The 14,561-nt window shown below is 41.3% G+C and overlaps 1 pseudogene; it reads right to left on the bottom strand.

The window, feature by feature from the left end:
• The window catches only part of LOC127631281 (glycerol-3-phosphate acyltransferase 2, mitochondrial-like), a 55,418-nt pseudogene that overhangs the window by 12,620 nt on the left and 28,237 nt on the right, over positions 1–14,561 (bottom strand).

Below are 14,561 nucleotides of genomic sequence, written 5' to 3' on the forward strand. Positions count from 1 at the left end.
GTCAAGAGTACATGTCTGCAAATTCTAAGCAAAGGGTGATGTAGAGTGAAGGAGGAGGTGAGAACCGGCTTGACAATATAAACAATAGTTTTCATAACAAAATGAATGAAAAACACACAAAATAAACGCCCAGATCAGCTGCCTGTAATTCTCTACAGAGAATTACAGGCTAACCGTCGTCACCGGCCGCCTTTATCTCTCACGTGCACCCTTCAGGCTGATTGGGGACCTGGCATGCATTGTTCCTTGACTACTTTGAAGATGCTAAAATATAACACAGTTTTGATTTATTTTGGATTGTATTTAGTCACAACATAATTTCCATAGTTGCATTTATGTTATTCCATAGTTGTGATGACATATTATATTATATATATATATATATAGTTGCGTACTTTATATATGTTCACTGGCGGCCAAAAGTTAATGTACATAATGTACAGAATAATGTACAGATTTTGCTGTTTCAGGAGGAAATTGGTACTTTAATTAACCAAAGTGGCTTTCAACTGATTGCAAAAAAGGGCATTACTGATTTAAAAAACAGCACCATCACTATTTGAAATATAGACAGGCCCCATTTCCAGCAGCCATCATTCCACCACCTACTTGAGTAATCATGCTAAATTGCTAATTTGGTACTAGAAAATCACTTGCCATTATATCAAACACAGTTGAATGCCATTTTGGTTCATTAAATAAAGATTAACATTGTCTTTGTGTTTGTTTTTGAATGCCACAGTATGCAATGAACTGGCATGTATTAATGTCAATATTAGGTCAAAAATAGCAAAAAAGAAACGGCTTTCTCTAGAAACTTGTCAGTCAATCATTGTTTTGAGGAATGAAGGCTATACAATGCTTGAAATTGCCAAAAAACTGAAGTCTTCAAAGACAAAAGACAATTGGCTCTAACAAGGACAGAATGAGATGTGGAAGGTCAAATGTACAACTAAACAAGAGGATAAGTACATCAGAGTCTCTAGTTTGAGAAATAGACGCCTCACATGTCCTCAACTGACAGCTTCATTGAATTCTACACGCTCAACACCAGTTTCATGTAAAAGAGTAAAGAGAAGACTCAGGGGTGCAGGCCTTATGGGAAGAATTGCAAAGAAAAAGCCACTTTTGAAACAGAAAAACAAAAAGAAAAGTTTATAGTGGGCAAAGAAACACAGACACCGGACAACATATAATTGGAAAAGAGTGTTATGGATCTTAGCTCCATTGAGTTTTTGTGGGATCAGCTAGATTGTAAGGTGCGTGAGAAGTGCCCGACAAGACGGCCACATCTATGGCAAGTGCTACAGGAAGTGTGGGATGAAATATCTCCTGAGTATCTGGACAAACTGACAGCTAGGATGCCAAAGATCTGCAAAACTGACATTTCTGAACATTGAGGATTGTTTTGATGAGAACTCTTTGAAGTAGTTTAAGAAGTTCTGAAAAATAAAATTCAAATTGTAATAGTAATTTTTCACATTATTATTAATGACTATACTTTGGGATCAGTTGAATGACACTTTGTTGAATAAAAGTACCAATTTCTTTCCATAAAAGCAAAAGCTGTACATTATTACAAACCTTTGGCAGCCAGTGTATATATACACTCACCTAAAGGATTATTAGGAACACCATACTAATACTGTGTTTGACCCCCTTTCGCCTTCAGAACTGCCTTAATTCTACGTGGCATTGATTCAACAAGGTGCTGAAAGCATTCTTTAGAAATGTTGGCCCATATTGATAGGATAGCATCTTGCAGTTGATGGAGATTTGTGGGATGCACATCCAGGGCACGAAGCTCCCGTTCCACCACATCCCAAAGATGCTCTATTGGGTTCAGATCTGGTGACTGTGGGGGCCATTTTAGTACAGTGAACTCATTGTCATGTTCAAGAAACCAATTTGAAATGATTCGAACTTTGTGACATGGTGCATTATCCTGCTGGAAGTAGCCATCAGAGGATGGTGGCCATAAAGGGATGGACATGGTCAAAAACAATGCTCAGGTAGGCCGTGGCATTTAAACGATGCCCAATTGGCACTAAAGTGTGCCAAGAAAACATCCCCCACACCATTACACCACCACCACCAGCCTGCACAGTGGTAACAAGGCATGATGGATCCATGTTCTCATTCTGTTTACGCCAAATTCTGACTCTACCATCTGAATGTCTCAACAGAAATCGTGACTCATCAGACCAGGCAACATTTTTCCAGTCTTCAACTGTCCAATTTTGTTAAGCTCTTGCAAATTGTAGCCTCTTTTTCCTATTTGTAGTGGAGATGAGTGGTACCCGGTGGGGTCTTCTGCTGTTGTAGCCCATCCGCCTCAAGGTTGTGCGTGATGTGGCTTCACAAATGCTTTGCTGCATACCTCGGTTGTAACGAGTAGTTATTTCAGGCAAAGTTGCTCTTCTATCAGCTTGAATCAGTCGGCCCATTCTCCTCTGACCTCTAGCATCAACAAGGCATTTTCGCCCACAGGACTGCCACATACTGGATGTTTTTCCCTTTTCACACCATTCTTTGTAAACCCTAGAAATGGTTGTGCGTGAAAATCCCAGTAACTGAGCAGATTGTGAAATACTCAGACCGGCCCGTCTGGCACCAACAACCATGCCACGCTCAAAATTGCTTAAATCACCTTTCTTTCCCATTCTGACATTCAGTTTGGAGTTCAGGAGATTGTCTTGACCAGGACCACACCACTAAATGCATTGAAGCAACTGCCATGTGATTGGTTGATAAGATAATTGCATTAATGAGAAATTGAACAGGTGTTCCTAATAATCCTTTAGGTGAGTGTATATATATATGCACACACCGATCAGCAACAACATTAATACCACCTGCCTAATATTGTGTAGGTCCCTCTCATGCCCTCAAAACAGCACCAACCCGCATTTCAGAATAGGATTATACAGAGTTACTGTAGACTTTGTCAGTCCGAACCAGTCTGCCCATTCTCTGTTGACCTCTCTCATCAACTAGGCATTTCCATCCACAGAACTGCTGCTCACTGGATGTTTGTTGTTTTTGGCACCATTTGAGTAAATTATAGAGACTGTTGCGCATGCAAATCCCACGAGATCAGCAGCTACAGAAATACTCAAACCAGCCTGTCTGGCACCAAAAATCATACCGTAGTCAAAATCAGTGAAATCACATTTGTTCCCCATTCTGATGGTTGATGTGAACATTAACTGAAGCTGCCGACCCGTATCTGAATGATATAATGCACTGTACTGCTGCCACACGATTGGCTGATTAGATAATTGCATGAATTAGTAGGTTTACAGGTATACCTAATAAAATTGTCACAGAGCACTCACTAAGTACTTTAACAGGTGGTACTTCAAACCTGAATTACTTTTGCAACAAATTTTTTTTTTTGCAATGTTGTGATCTACCTCGGAGCTGGTTGGTTTGGTTCATGGCTTAGAACAATTTTGTGGAGGGTTTTATGTATTCTGTATGGAAAGAGTAAATGATAAATATACTTCTGGAACTAAGATGGCTAAAAAAGTGGACAGGCATTGTTGCACTCTTTTAGCAACAGTTGCTTGTTCACAATCTAGGTATATAATTATGTTTATGGTAACAAAATCAGACGCAAGTGTGTTAGATCATGGCTGGAATTTAACTCTGTAGGAAAGTAGATCTCCAGGAGCAGGATTGGGACCCATGATCTAGAAATCGCCACCGGTCATTGAAAAACCCATTTCAATGGACCCCCGATGAGGGGGATTTTGGAGATGTCACGTGTGTATAGATTTACCTCCTCCATAACGAGAACCCCACAGTGCACCATACTATCCACAACACCAAGAGCAAAGCTATGAACTATGAAGCTATAAATCTGACATGGCTGAGAGAGAAACAGACAGATAAGAGAGACAGTGTAGATGGAAAGAAAGAGAGAATTAGTTCCACTCAGCTGTTGAGTAGATTTTTTGTTCTTGTTGACATATCATAGCCTTTACAAGTGTTTATTTGCTGATGCAAGTGTAAAATGTGCCGGCAATAATTACACATGTTATTCCAGCCACTGAAGAACCCTTAAACGGGAAATTCGATTTAAAAGACATCAAGAGAGAGCGACTGGTCAATTGGACTAGTAATCGAAAAGAATGTACGAAAAAAAAAATACATTTTGTTCAAACTGACTGAAGAGTGAGAAGGCTGAATAACCAACAGCTTCAGTCTGATTATACAGTTCATACTGAATTTGTACCTATATTGTTAAAACCTGGCAGACACACATTGATAATCAACCATCGATGCACTCTTTTCCATACACCACATATATCAATGAGCATTTTTAGATGCGCAATCTTACACTGATTATGCTTAATAACAATGTGTAAGGTCATGTAAGCACCTTAAACCATGTTCTTTTATTGGGGTAAGGTCATAAACTGTTTCAGCAAATCTGAACGGCACATAGGTTTTTGCCAATTACCTGACATTCTCATGCATTTTGTTGTAGATATTCAAATGTACTATATTATTATGAAAGATAAATGACAGAAAGTAATACAAATATAAAGGAGTGTATTTTTAGCCTTCTTCAAACAACCCTAATTTTAAAAGATTATTTCTCTTTCATGGTCATTATGGATGAAAGACAGGGAGCGAACGTTTCAGTGCACTGAAGCGATTTTGCAACTGAGACAGCCCAAGAAATAGCCGACTCTGTGCCTTGACTGCGTACCTGTATAGGGAGCTGACTGAGAGGCACCCAAGATCATGCGAAGAAACGTATCAATTCGCTGCATACAAAAGTTAACGTTCGCTGAACTCTGACATGCAAATCTGGATAACGAGAAGATGTGTGACCAATTGAAAATCAAAATGTCACATGCTGACCTCTTGAAGGTCATCAATTTGAAGGATATTCAAAGCTGTGAGCCCTCCCGTGTGACAAATATCTTGGTCTGTTGGGTTGTCTGACAAAATGTGCAAGCTCAAAGCCAAGTGTGACTTCCCCTTTATCCAATGTGCGCGAATGTTATTACCTCACAACAGTTTTTCCTTTGTTTGTTCAATATCAAGTGTCATGTTTTTTTTTCATAGTTTTTACTGTGCCTTGCACTATCATTGATTATTTGTTTTGTATGCAGTATTGTTTGTATTCAAATAAATAAAAAAAAAGTGTGGATTAAAAGTTAGTCATTAAAACAATTAAGTGTAATAAAATAAATACATTTCATAGTGAGATCCCTGTATCAGTGTGTGTTTGAGTTGGAACTCCATCAGCTCTTCCTGTCATAGAATAACAAACTCCAGGTCGCCACCCCCTCCTCAACCTGCAACCTCACTCAGCATGGCTGAGATGGCACACGCTTTACCCACACACATGGCTTTAGGATTAGCACAGTCAATAATCAACGCTGTGGTGCAAACGTGACTAAACCCAAAAACACAAACACCATCTTTCCTCGCCTCCAACACACACACTCTTCTACCTCCCACAGCCTCATGTATGAAGACGTGAGTGAGTAGATCGCAGTGTTGGCTCAGTGTAACCAGAGAGTTCGAGTTGGGACATGGTGCAATGACGGGTTCTCCAGTGGGTGGAGCTGCAGCCAGGAGCAGAGGTGGCAGAGCAGAGCGAGCATGTGATGCACCAGTCCTACCAGAGAACCACCAAAACCCACATCAATGTTTCTGAACAACACCTCCTCCAATAGCCAACAGATGTCCCTGCACAACAGACATGCACACCCTGATGAAAAGAGAGAAAGAGTAACAGATTAGGGTTTAAATTGGAGAATTTCTTTTGTGCTGCATGTATGAATCATCTACAACCAGTGGATGATTCATATATGAATTAACATATGTTTAGAGAGTTTTCACACTCTCTAAAAGAACCAAACTCAGATATCTTTTTGGCCTCAGATAGGGATCTACATATCCGCAGAACTCCCACAGGACACGTGGGACCCGATTAGATTTCTTGAAGGCATGGGATTAAATTTCGGAGTTGTTGACGGGAGTGGGCGGTCAGAGAATAGCCTGAAAAATCTGATGTAGATATCTTTTATTATTATTATTAATTAATTAATGCAGAAAAAATAATTATTATTGTATACCTAATTTATTTTTGATAACAATAAACAGAAAATACAGCAAAATAAATTATTAAATATTTTGAGCAGATTATGCAGGCAGTCAATGGGGCTTTATGAAAATGGCAGAGCAAAGCATGCACACAAAGTGTCATAAAAGGACGTGAAACTGTGACTAGAAAATGGTCAATTTAGTGATACATTTTTACTTAGTAAGTTTTTTCCTCATGTCATCTTGGACATACACTGACCCCTAGTGGTGCGGATGCAGCATCATTCAAAATACATTGTTTTTAGTTTCAGATTTCACCACTGTAGAACTTCACTATTCACAGTCAGCCATCATTAATATAATCCAAAAGTGAAAGTGTCCAATAACAAGACGGTTACTGAGATTAAGCGAGTAGTGTTCTGCTGATCATGTGATTCTATAATGGCAGCCCCCATGAGGACACCCCTGCCCCATGTAGAATAAAACAGCTTTTATAAGGTTACTGATATAACTAGAGTCCTCATCTCATGTGAGTGGTCATGATGTTATACATAGGTTTCAAAACTACAATTCATTTCTTTAGGAGTACGCTTTTTTAAAAAAGATAAACTTACTGAGTGCACCTTTAAGAAATCAACCTGAGGCAAGTCAGATGGGCATCATGTCACACACCATCTGATAGCAGCAATAACAGAAAAATAAAATGTTCTTTGTGTACACTTGTTGTCTTTATGTATGGCTTTTGCCCAATGTGGAAAACAAATGCATGGTTGCAGAAATGGGAGCGGTCGGGAAGAAAATCACTGCTTGCAGAGAGCGGGTGAATATGGAGTAATATTCAGCAGGAGCTTTCGGATGTGGGATAGAAACCAGCGGGAGTGGGTGGGTACAGGGTGGAAAAAACAGTCCCATGCTGTCTCAGCCCATTTTCTATTCACTCAGTACATATGCATGCAGTTTTAATAGAGCTACATTGATTTTTAGCATCCTCAAGCTACAGTGTTTATCTGTCCAAGTACATGACCTAATGCATACTTAAATATCTGGAGGAGAGATGAATAATACTTCAACTTAAAAACACGTTGTGCATTGCATGTCTTTTGTGGCATGCACACAACACAGAGTCCATTTGTGGTTCCATTAACGTGTATACATGCTGTATGAAGCTGACCTGCTATAACATTATAAGTCTCTTAGTTCATCAAATATCTGACTGCGTTTACATGACATTTTAAAAAGACAAATTATTTTTTTTAGTCTGACTGCAATCAAACTTTTAAAATGCATGTAAGCGTACTATGTTTTTGCTGGAAGGATAGCACTAAATGAATTTTCTTAGTAATATTTTAAAGAAAATAATATAGTATAGCCTCTTGTACCTTATTGCTTAAACATAACAAAGATAGATCAACATATGTTTGGCCATTTTTTAATTACTGGCATTGCCCAATATACCTGCTTGACTGATTAACAGAATTCCCACTGCCCATTGTCATCAGCCACACTGCTCCCTACAAACATTTGCATAGGCCATTGAAAATCCTAAATCGATCAACCACTAATAAATAACGTACGGTAAGTGTTGTGAAGAAATACCTGAGAGGAGTTTGCATTTAAAAAGAACCTTGCAATGCTTGTCGAGCAGCAAACAGGACACCAGACTGGTGGACATGACGGCCATATTGCTAGTTGGTCTGAGAATGGTCTGTGAGATCATGTTAAGTATCAGACATACTCAGTACATCAAATGTAGAGTTAGCGCAATGGTCTGCTGTGTCTCTGCAGGGGGCATTTCAGGCATAACAGTCGGTGGGAGGAGCCAGGTAACCTCCTTAAGGCCAAAGATTTAGTCCATTCTGATGTAACAAATCACAACTTATTATGACATGCCTTGAATAATGAATACATACTGGCACACAAACAGGTTTTACATTGAGAAATGCACTAAATGGAAGCGCAGCGTAGTTCTAGCAGGAAGACTAGCAGCTGTACATCATCACATCATTAGCTGGGTAATTCCTAGCCAATCGCATGTAAGCCATTGCTTTATAATTCTGCTCACAATCTATCACATTGCTGTTTCAGTGTGCAAACACAGGCAACCCCCACCACCAACAGTTGAGCCCTGTCCCGCAAGGGGGTAGGCTCCTCGCACCTGCCTTCTATCTCCGGCAGGACATGACGGTTCCGGGTACAATTCCCTCGGACCGCCGGACGGGGCCTACACCAAAGAGAGTGACATTACTTCCTGTTTTACATTTATCAAATAAATGGCATCTTAAACTTCACTCAAGCCTGCGTGTCTTCCCGATAGAACTGTCTTACCCTGAAACACACATGGCCTTGATCTCAGCATTGCATTTACATTACAGCTTTCGGCAAACCTCCTGCGAGTTTCAGGTGAAAGCTCTCTCTCCCTAACATGTGGAGTAAAAGGCTTTACAACAACACATTAACAACTGTCAAAATTCCAGCTGAGCCCTTTAAGGCTGAGTTTTCATGATAGTGCCACCCTTCTGTGGATGCTCAACTTTAAAACATACACCAACCCCTGAGGCTCACAGAAGAGAACAAAAACTAGATGCGGAGCTCTTTGTAGATTTTCCAGGATACTCCAGCTCATTAAGAGCCGAACAATCTGGATAATGTCTGATTTCTGCCGAGAACTTGGAGATGGTAAATCTTGAAGCAGAAACATTTCATGCCAAACTAATGGTGTAGCTCTGTAGATCTGATTAAGCAAACTGCCTTTGTGCTGGCAGAGAGGAAGAGAGATCATACTTTCAGAGAGACTTTATTCAGATAGAACACAATTTGTGGGCATTTCAATTTAGTTGTAAGTCTGAACAGTAAAAAAAAAAAAAAAATTTAAATATGAATTTTGATAACCATCTAAATGACATAACTATTATTTTTTTTATGCGTTTCAGTCTGAAAGGTCAGATTTGATTTGAAGTATTTTATTCCCATCATTTGCAATGTGATATGTGTAACATGATATACAAGGCATACTAATGTATAGTGTCTAAATTCATAAATTTTTACTCGTGCTATTTACTCTATAATGAATGGTGAGTGAGTGAATGAGACACAGCATAAGCATTGCTTACAACATTTGTTAACAAGGTGATGTGGCTCACGACAAGATATGAAAATTCTCTCACCATTTACTCACCCTCATGATATCCCAGTGTGTATGACTTTCTTTCTTCACCATTCACATTTGAAGAAAGATAGAACTTTTGAAGCTCCAAAAAGAACAGACATTCAGCATAAATGTCATCGATGACGTTCATGCTGACTGTCTGCCATTTTTTAGCTTAAAATGTCTGATCAGCATCCACTATCATAAATTATAGATATATAATTATATAATTAGATATATAGATGGCATTATAAAGACCTACTGATTGGAGATATTTTTTCAGTTTTTCTTCAGATTTGATAGACACTTGGGGGCAGATAGTAGGAGAGATGGATGAAGAGGAGGATGGGATACAGCAGATGGGACAGAAGAAATAGAGAGATTGAAGAGAGCAGGCTAAAGACCTGTTGTGCAGTATGGCAGACATTATTAGGTCCTGTAGGGGGCACCCTCCATCCACACGACACTTTCCACTCTCACACCTCTCCTGAGAGGAAAGACGAAAAAGTGTCTAAAAACATTCTCTAAGGTACCCATACTTAAGCTTAAACTTAAAGGTGAAATGTGTCCTTTCAATGTTACAAACTTGCTCTGATGACAGCTTAACATGCAGAGATAACTGTAAGCCATTCATAGGTTGATTCTCCCAAAAAGTATAAACACTGTGGCACTACCAAAACATTGCTTTTTTATTTTGTGCATCCCAACCAGCCCCGACACAGCAGCATTGGTGTCAACCAATGGGGTGAGTTTGGGGTGGGTCTATCAGCTTGACTAACCAATGGAAGACAGAGGAAGTATTCAGAGACATGTTTCCATAATTCTTTACAATTTCGTTTGGTGACACTAGCATCATAAAAATTACACACTTCACCTTTAAGTATGGGCTTAAACATACTTTGAAAAATGTTGCATTTTTTTTGTGTTAATGCAGAAATGAGAGATAATGAGTGTAATTATTTATATGTGAGTCATAACTTCAGAGAGAAGGCTTGCGCAAAATGTATCCAATCTGCAGAGAAGACATCATGCCAGCCTAGAGATCACATAAAACAAATAACAAAATACTAATATCATCCACACATTCAAAAGCAGATGAAATTACTTGGATATAATTCAGAGAAAACTATTGTCATCTTCACAACGCTCTAATGGTAAAACCATTAGATGACAAATATGTGGCCGAAATCACTATAACTGGCATCTATTAGAGATGAAAGCACACAATTATATGGATTTCTCTTACATTTGTCTCTTTCCATGTTTACATGGCAGCCTTGTCTTCACCATTCCTCAGTTAGAAGACCCTAATTAATATTTGCATATTAAAAAAAAGAAAAAAAAAAGAAAAGTAAAACAAATCAGCACCTGATTTCAATAATCTGAATGGTGCTGCTTGCACATAACGAACGCTAAGTAAATACAGGAATTGCAAAATGCACATCACATTTCCTGAAGTGCCTTGGCGATTAGCATGATGCTAGAGGGGTTAAGGGTATGGTTGCCAAGGCATTGCTGTGTTGCTAAGTCATTTTAGTGCATTGCTATGTGGTTGCTAGGGTAGCAGCATAATGCCCCAAGTCAAAAGACCCCACACCCATGTCTTAATGATAATTTGGCCCCTAGGTGTTGCTTGGGTCTATGGGATTATCTTACCAGTTATATCTTCCACCAGGCAAAAATTGTAAGTCAGAAAATGCAAAAATCTAAGAGCAAACCTCTCCTGAACCAGCCGCTCAATTTGAGGTATCATCCATGTCCGTAGCACAAACACTGAAGTGTAATTTGTTTAAATCCCTAACCCTAATTATAAGCAATAGTAATTGTGATTATTGCTTACTAGCATGCACTACTAATTAGATTACAAGCTTATGATTGCGTTTTTATAAGAACTATTATCAAGTTTGCCATTATGAGTTAATGTGCATGGTTTGGTAAATGGGCTTCTATGCAGATGTCGACTCTTACTTGATGGGGTCATTGTGGGGTCTTTCAAAAGTGAGTTTTGTTAATATCAACATCACCTGTGGATGAATAAAGTGCTGTGGCAGGCAATCATAGGATATGCCCACTGGTACTATGCTAACATCAGACACTAGACCATCAGTGATGGCCTGACGTACACGTGCCATTGCCCGCCGTGACCTTTGTCCATGGAGATGCCCACGCTGAGTCCGGCCCCCTCTCGTAACATCTCGCCAATGAACTGTGGAGTAGGAAAAAAGAGAATGAGAATAAGAATAATGTTTATTGCCATGTATGCTTACACATACAAGGATTTTGTCTTGATGACAGAAGATTCCAGTGCACAAACTAACAAGGCACAGATAATAATAACAAAAAATAGAATAAAAATAAAAAGTGCATAGAAAATATAAGTATATATAAATACACAATAAGACGAATCATATATATATATAGATGGATAACCTGAGGAGCAATGAGAAAATATATTAGAGGCTGATGTGTAGACATTTTTATGATGAGGATGAGATATGAAGAAAAAGACACTGAAGACAGCTTTACAATTAGCTCTATGAGTGAACTGAAAGCTTGTTGTGTGTGTGTGTGTGTGTGTGTGTGTGTGTGTGTGTGTGTGTGTGTGTGTCTGTGTTAGAAAGAAGTGTCTGTGTGGAGAGGAGAGATAGAGACAGATCAAATGTGCCACAGCGAGAGGAAGTGGCAAAGTCGACAATTCTGTGGATTCAAGCATAATGCTTGTAAAAAGCTTTCGACGCAAAGGACTAAAAATCCATTCGGACGGAGTTGAGCCTCTAGAAACCATAATAATAAAACTGATTAAAGACAGACAGGTGCAGTGCAAAGCAGAAAATTATCCATGCACAGAAATGCTAAACTAGAGAGTGAATCTTAAACATTTATGGCTAAATCAAGATGTGCAAGATGACAGAGGAAGTAAAGCCAAGCAAAATACATTTTCATTCAGACATACAGCATGGCCTTTTCACCCAAAATTACATTTACTCACCCTCATGTCATTATAAACCCATGTGATTTTCTTTCTGTTTTCCGGGGAACACACAAGGAGACATTTTGAAGAATGTTACAGTGACAATGCAGCAGACAGAGGCCAGTGTTTCCCAATCAGTGGATATTTTCAAACTGGGATGTGCATTTTTCAACTGCTTTACTCAATGTGTCTACTACATAGAGATACCCTACTTTCATTGAATTGCTGAAAAATGCCAAACCTGGTTCCCCGTCTGTTGTTCACTCGACGTTGTGCCGAATGTACCGACACTAGGGGTCTTTCTTGAAGGTCTCGGTTACTTGAGAAAAGGCCAATGAGAAATTGTAAGACAGAATTTGCATGTCCCTCCCCCCGGGCATACGGTTATAAGGAGGGAATCGTGCATCTGTTTAGTCAGATTTTTTCTTCGGAGACGAGCGGTTGTGTGTTCATCAAGCTGCTGTTTCACTACTGTTCCACTCTCCTCTAAGAGCATTGCTGTTGGATCCTACAGCACATTACCAGTGGCTTTCTCCCTTCTCTGCACGCCAGTGCATTCCACGCCATTGAGTGCTTCAACAGCGTTTCCTTAAAGAGCAAATAGACCTGTAAAATAGTATATTTCCTCTAAAAGAGTATACACATTGGAGTTGAACATCTTTTTAAAGACGCGTCTTTTTAAAGATGTCTTTCCGCCTTTGTGTAGTTCCTGGATGCGGCAGATATCTCTCCGCTTCTGGCGGTCATAAGAGTTGCCGCCCCCCAGCACGCTCGTTTGATTCCGTCCGTGTCCGATGCAAGACCGACTTGCCCCACGGCCAGTATGATGTCTCCCTCGGACCCCGTGAGCTGGATGATGATTTCACCGCTGCATCGGGGAGTGTCACATCAGCGTCTGATGCTGATGATTTCACTGGGCTGCACATTTCACGAGCAGACACCTTCGGGTCTGCTCGTCCAGTCTGAGCTTGACGCACAGATGTCCGCTACGCTTGCCCTGGCCACCGTGCGAGCAGGGCTGGACTGGACCCTTCCTATGGCTCGCATCCGATGGCCCGACGTACTTGTACCAGGTCCTCCCCTTCAGCTCGTCCCTGTCCCCTAGCATCTTCACGAAGGTCGCAGAGGCCACCCTTGCCCCGCTAAGGGAAGTGGGCATCCATGTACTCTATTTTGTCGACGACTGGCTGATTTTAGCTCACTCTCGAGAGTCGCTGTGTGCCCACAGGGACCAGGCTTCAGGTCAACTGGGAAAAGAGCAAGCTCTCCCAAGTTCAGAGCATCTCTTTTCTCGGTATGGAGTTAGACTCAGTCTTAATGACAGCACGCCTCACAAACAAGCTAATGCAGCCGGTGCTGAACTGCCTAAGTTCACTCAGACAAGGCACAGCGATTCCACTGTAGTGGTTCCAGATGCTCCTGGGGCATATGACATCCTCAGCGGTGGCTGCACCGCTCGGGTTGATGCATATAAGACCTCTTCAGCACTGGCTTCAGACTCGAGTCCCGAGATGGGCATGGCACCCTGGCACATACCTCTTTCTGCCCCCAGACATCCAACCCTTAAACAGACCACTGTTTTCTGCAGATAGGAGTCCCGCTACAGCAGGTGTGGAGATGCATCGTGGTCACCACAGACACCTCCAAACTGGGTTGGGGCGCCATGTGCATGCAACCGCTGACTCCTGGACAGGACCGCACCTGCGTTGGTGCGTCAACTGCCTAGAGTTATGTGCTGTACTTCTTGCCCGGCGGAGGTCTCTCCCACTGATCCAGGGAAAGCACATCTTGATTCGTTCAGACAGCACCATGACGGTGGTATACATAAATTGCCAAGGTGGTGTACACTCTTGTCACATGTCACAACTTGCCTGCCATCTCCTCCTTTGGAGTCAGCAGCGACTCAGGTCGCCGCTCGCCACTCATATACCGAGCAGCCTCAACATAGCAGCGGACGCACTGTCGCAACCAGCGGAGAGTGGAGGCTCCACCCCCAGGTGGTCTAGCTGATTTGGGAGCAGTTCGGCAAAGCACAGGTTAGCCTGTTTGTTCCCACTGCCCGCTCAGGTACTCCTTAACAGAGGCTTCCCTCAGGAAAGATGCTTTGGCACACAGTTGGCCCCGGAGACTGCGCAAATGCGCATTTCCCCCAGTGAGCCTGCATGCACAGGTGCTGTGCAAGGCCAGGGAGTGCAAGGAACAAATCACCCTAGTGGCCCCCTATTGGCCCACTTGGACTTGGTCCTCTGATCTTACGCTCCTCGTGACAGCACCTCCCTGGCACATTCCCCTGAGAAGGGACCTTCTTTCTCAGGAATGGGGCACCCTCTAGCATCCGAGCCCAGACCTCTGGAACCTCCAGGTCTGGCCCTGGGA

The sequence above is a fragment of the Xyrauchen texanus genome, chromosome 37, assembly GCF_025860055.1.
Source record: "Xyrauchen texanus isolate HMW12.3.18 chromosome 37, RBS_HiC_50CHRs, whole genome shotgun sequence".
Classification (NCBI taxonomy): Eukaryota; Metazoa; Chordata; class Actinopteri; order Cypriniformes; family Catostomidae; genus Xyrauchen; species Xyrauchen texanus.